A 5,601-nucleotide genomic window follows, 5' to 3' on the forward strand; every position below is an offset into this window, starting at 1 on the left:
GTAGACGAGAAGCTGGACATGAGCCAGCAGTGTGCGCTTGCAGCCTGGAATGCCAATTGTGTTCTGGGCTGCATTAAAAGAGGGGTGGCCACCAGGGAGAGGGAGGTGATTGTCCCCCTCTACTCAGCTCTTGTGAAGCCCCATCTGCAGTACTGCGTCCAGGCCTGGGGCCCCCAGCACAGGAAGGATGTGGAGCTTCTGGAGTGGGTTCAGAGGAGGGCCACTAAGATGATCAGAGGGTTGGAGCACCTCTCCTATGAGGAAGGATGAGAGAACTGGACTTCTTTTGCTTAGAGAAGACTCCAGGGAAACCTCATTGTGGCCTTCAAATACGTGAAGGGAGCATACAAACAGGAGGGAGTATGTGTATATATGAGGATGGATAGTGATAAGACAAGGGGGAATGGTTTGAAATTGAGGCGGGAGGTTTAGGTTAGATATTAGGAGAAGTTTTTCACACAGAGGGTGGCAACACACTAGAACAGGTTGGCCAAGGAGGTTGTGGATGCCCCAACCCTGGAGGCATTCAAGGCCAGGTTGGATGTGGCTCTGGGCAACCTGGTCTGGTAGTTGGCGACCCTGCACATAGCAGGGGGTTGGAACTAGATGATCATAGAACGGTCTGGGTTGAAAAGGATCTCAGTGATTCCATTCTATTCTATGGTTATATTAACATAGAATAGTAGTTCAGAATATTCAGCTACGTTCTACCCTACAGGCTACCCGAAACCATATTTCATTCAGGTTTTTTTCTACAATTAGTGTTATCTAATGGAATAAGAAAGAGAGCTCTTATGCATCTTGTCCATCTCAAGGCCGTGCTGTGGACAGCTTTGTATTGAAAAGAAAAAAAAAGTATTTTTAATGCAGCAGACCAAGTTTTATGGATTGAGGACTAAAGGATTTTATTTCTAAAAGAGATGTTTTAGTAATTCTTAATCAGCATTTGCAAAGCTTTCTATCACTGATCCGTCTTAGTGAAGTGAATTTATAGGGAGCATCTGTCATCCTCTTACAAAAAAAACCCGAAACCCATAAAAATTGTTGTACTCTTAAAAGTATCACAGTCTCATGACCTTGGGCAATGGTTTGCACTCGGCAGATTCTTTCAGGTTTTCTTTCAAGGATTTGCCTAACTAAGCATTCAGACTTCTGAAAATGCCTTTTTTTTTTTTTTTCTAGTTAATGCACATTTGAGCTTTACTCGTATGCAAGTATTATGGTCTGCAATTTGATAAGAAGACAGCTGGCTTTGAGGATACTAAATCAAGCTTTTTTTCTACCTTTGGGTCCCCATCTTGCTTTGCTTTTCTGTTGGTTGTTTTGCCATATACAAAAACCTCTGCGATAGTTATTATCAGTAAGAAGCATACCAATGTAAGGAAAAAAAAAAGGCAAAAAAGGCAGAAAACAATGGATTTCTACTTGTATTCAATTTGTAAGCAAGCAAAGGAGTACAAACTCTGCTGTAATGAATTTTGCTTGGAATAAGACCTGAATACAACAGTTAGTGTAGTGGGAATCCTTGGATTTGAGGATATAGGTCACCTCACATTGAAATGTTACCTTCAGTGTGGAAAAAATACTTTTTGCCATTTAAATTTCTTTATTTTTTCATTGACCCTATGTAGCGCTGTATGGAAATATGCATTAATATCTGTACTTCAGTGCTGGGTTTGCCTCATGACAAAAAGGGGTTTTGTTCTGTGTAATTAACTTGGTTATCTGAGGTGGGCAGGGGAAATGGAGTGGGGAAAAGAGATATGCCAGTAATGTGGGAAATGCTGGATGCAGCGGGGAAGGAGCATGTTTTTTGAATGTCTGTACCTCTCGGTAGCAGGTTAGTTGGGAGCAATGCCAGATTAAAATTGGATCTGTGTATTCACATGATAATGCCTACAATCTAATAAGCCTGGTGGAATGTGGACCATTAGGGAGCAGATGCATCAGCCTGCTCTGAGTGGTCTGGTGGAGTCGGCTTGGTCCCGTGTGGCTGGAGCTAATAAGCTCTGATGACTCTGTGTAGAATCGCCTGCTTGTTCTTGAAACAATGCTGCGGCATACATGAGATGCTTGCAAGATTTATAAATAGTAGCTCCGTGCTGTGTGGCAGTGCTGCTTCTGAAGCCCTGCTGGCATGGGAAGGGAGCTAGCTATGTTTCTGTGAAGCTGCCCTGAGCTAATGAAATCGCTACATCAGAGGAACCTCTCTCATCTAGAATGGAATATCTGCAGCTCGGAACATTTGATTACAGTTGATTGTGAACTGATGGCAAGAGTAGGTTGGGTTTTTATAGAGTGGCTTTCATAGTGCCTTGTCATAATTTCTATCTAATTTTCAAATATTTCTCTTCAAACTACGCACCAGTCAGTGACAAAAATGGCTGAGGAAAAAAAGGGATTTTCCTGTTCCTTCAAAATAGCATGTATTCATTTTACACGAGAATATGCTAGTGTAGGAACTGAGAGGAACTGAAGAAGAGAGATCTCTTTACTTACTTAATGTCTGTTTAGAAGAATGGAGGAATAAATGTGAATGTGTGGAGTATCTGTATTCATTACCAGCCTTTTTAGTTAAGTGTAGTATTAATATATGCTGTCCTTTCTCAAAAGGCTGCTGTTTTGAACTGGTTTTTCTCACAAAAGCAGAGCAACAAGCAGCATAAGACAAGCAAGGATGAGCCCTGTGAAATTACATCTGTTTCTGACTGGTAAAGCTCTCTGAAGCACATACAGAAAGTTCCAGGGTGTCGTAACAGAGGAATCTTGTTACTCTTCTGTGGTATTTTTTTCTCCTTAGCGAGGTCATTCTTGGCATTGAAAACCATACCCTCTTCCAAAACATTGTTCTCTGTGGCTTACTCATTTTTATTTCCTGCCACTTAAGTGCTCAAGAATTTTCCAGTGAAGGGATCTTACTCTGCAACAGATTGCAGTGGGGGGGAAAAAAAAAGTGTTTACTTTTAGTCACTGATGGGAGGCATATCAAAGACAAAACTATTTGAAGTAACAGGACAGCTGCGAAGGCTGAAGGAGAGCTGAGGAGCTCTTACAGCTCATGACACGTTTCCTTCAGATATACTGTGAAATCTGTGGCATCGTTAAGGACAGCTGATAGTCACTAAAATGCAAGCAGAAGAAATGGAAGTTGCGCTGAGCCCTGCCTGGTGTGGTATGCCATATTAATTGGTTCACAACTGGAAGCTACTAGTTAAGCTTGTATGTGTATGCATATGTGTAGAGGAAAGGAAAAAACCAAATGACAACTTTAAAAACTTGCTTTAAAATACATTGAGTCTGTTCATTTAGTTAGGACGTTAGGCTTTTCTGCAGGGATGAGTGAAGATGGTGTAAGTCAGAATATAATAGGGAGATCTGTAAGTTTGTTGACTTTTTGTATGGCTCTTATCCTGTCTCCATCTTTGAATAGAGTGGCCCCAGACTGTAGGATTGAGACTTTGCCAGCTGACCTTCATTTAAGAGGATTGCACTTCTGCACTGCTGAAAATACAGCTGTGCCTTAGCCATTTCAAACAGCACTAGTATTATAAAGCGGATCTCATAATGCATAGAAGCTTCAAGATGGGCTGTCTAGCATATAGATTGTATATAAATTGAAAAAATAAAAGTTGGATTGTTCTCGTCCTTGTGCTTTGAGAAGGGCTTAATTTAATCTTCACTACTAAAGAGAGAGGAATAATGGGAATTTAGATAAAATGCCAAAGGAAGCTGAAAGTGGAGGCAGAAGGCAAAATGGAAAAATTTATCTTCAGTGATAGGGCCAGAATTCTTCCTCTTTTTTTTTGACGTAATATATTCTTTATCAATTTTGAACAATTATGGTTAATTTTTAATACAGACGTATATCATTGACTTCTACTTTCTACAGTAGGGTGGTGTTAATTCAACGCCAGCAGTTTTCATAATGTATTTGTCACACACACACACACACACACACACACACACACACACACACACACTCTGTTACATGCAGGCTAGTGCAGAAACTGAAGTTGATTCTTTCTACATGAATGTTAGCCAAGAAGCACACAAGTAGCAAGCATTTGTGCTACGATGAGCATAAAATATATTCTACTATTTAACATAAACGTGAATCTGTCATGCATGAGACTAAAATACTGGTGTCTCAGGTGACTGTTGTACAGGGATTAAAGCTGTGGTTTTGTTGCTTGTTTCTATTGGTTGAAGGGAAACAGCCCCGTCAAAAGTCAGTATAGATTTTTGACCAAGAGTCAGATTTTGAGAATACAGTTAAATGAAGGTAACTGAAAACTGAATTCTGAGTACCAAACAAGGTTTTTAGTTTAGAGAGTTTGGGGAATTACTTTATCATCTGTTAGGGAAAATACAGGTGTGACCTAGGAAATCCAGGATTTGGAGTTCCAGTGCTTTCCTACCTGTTCTCGCTTGTGTGTTTAGTCATGTAATTTAGTGTTACGTAGTAGCGTGGGGAAAGCTACAGGCCTGTTGGAATTACCCAGTTGCACTGAATAGAGAATTTGGGGGAGAAATTGTTTTGATTTGATGCCTTTTTGTAATTTTGAACAAAATCAAATTGTAATTAAAATCCTCAAATTCTCCAGTGAGATTTATTCAAGGGCAAGTACATACCAAAATAGACCTCTCTGTCAAAGCTGGAAGGTGAGAAAATTGCAGAATGGGACCATAAGTACCAATACATGTACGTGTACATTAGTACAAATATTAAAGTACCAAAGTAGTGACATTGCGTTTTTGTTCTGGATGTTTAACTATAACAATGTGTGTGCAACATGAAAATACAGTCCAAGGAAAAGACTTGGATAGTGTAGAAGATTGTCAGAAATCCTGTGACTGATGAGAGTAACATGCTTTTCTTGTGTATTTTAGAAATGTTCAAACTTAACATTGTACTGAGGATGGTTAGTGATTCCTACTAGTGGCAGGAGCAGACACGAGGGAATGCTGGGAAGCACAAGGTGGTTTTTTCCCTTGTTTTCCTGTATTAAATATGTAAAGCATAAAGAACTGGAGGCTTTGGGACTCCTGAAGTTCAGTATTTTGAATGAGATAATATTGGTATGCTGCTTATTAACTTCATAGGTTTGGTTCGTGAAATTTGTTTATTTGGATTCCTAAGAATGGAACTATGCCTATTTGTATGTGTGTGTGTATGTATATATATGTACATATATGTACATATCTTCATATACATGTGCATATATGTACATATCTTCATATACATGTGCATATATGTACATATACTTCACACACACACACACATACATATACTTCACATATATATGCACGTAGGTATATCCAACTTAGATAAATAAAGTATGTCCATAGTCTGAGTTAGAATGTGGGAGTGTGTTGTCGAGGATTTCTTTTGTTAAAATCTGGAAGTAAACACATTGAGGAAAATAGATCTATTTTCCTGGATTATTTAAACCTATTTAACTGGATTGAAGTTAAACCTACTGAAATCTTTCATGTTACTTCATACAAATGTATGAAATCACTGTTTAGGAATAAAATAGTATTGCAATCAAATGTCAGCTCCAGTTGTGATAGTTTTTTAAACAGTGTTTTTTCACATGG

The sequence above is a fragment of the Meleagris gallopavo genome, chromosome 10, assembly GCF_000146605.3.
Source record: "Meleagris gallopavo isolate NT-WF06-2002-E0010 breed Aviagen turkey brand Nicholas breeding stock chromosome 10, Turkey_5.1, whole genome shotgun sequence".
Classification (NCBI taxonomy): domain Eukaryota; kingdom Metazoa; phylum Chordata; class Aves; order Galliformes; family Phasianidae; genus Meleagris; species Meleagris gallopavo.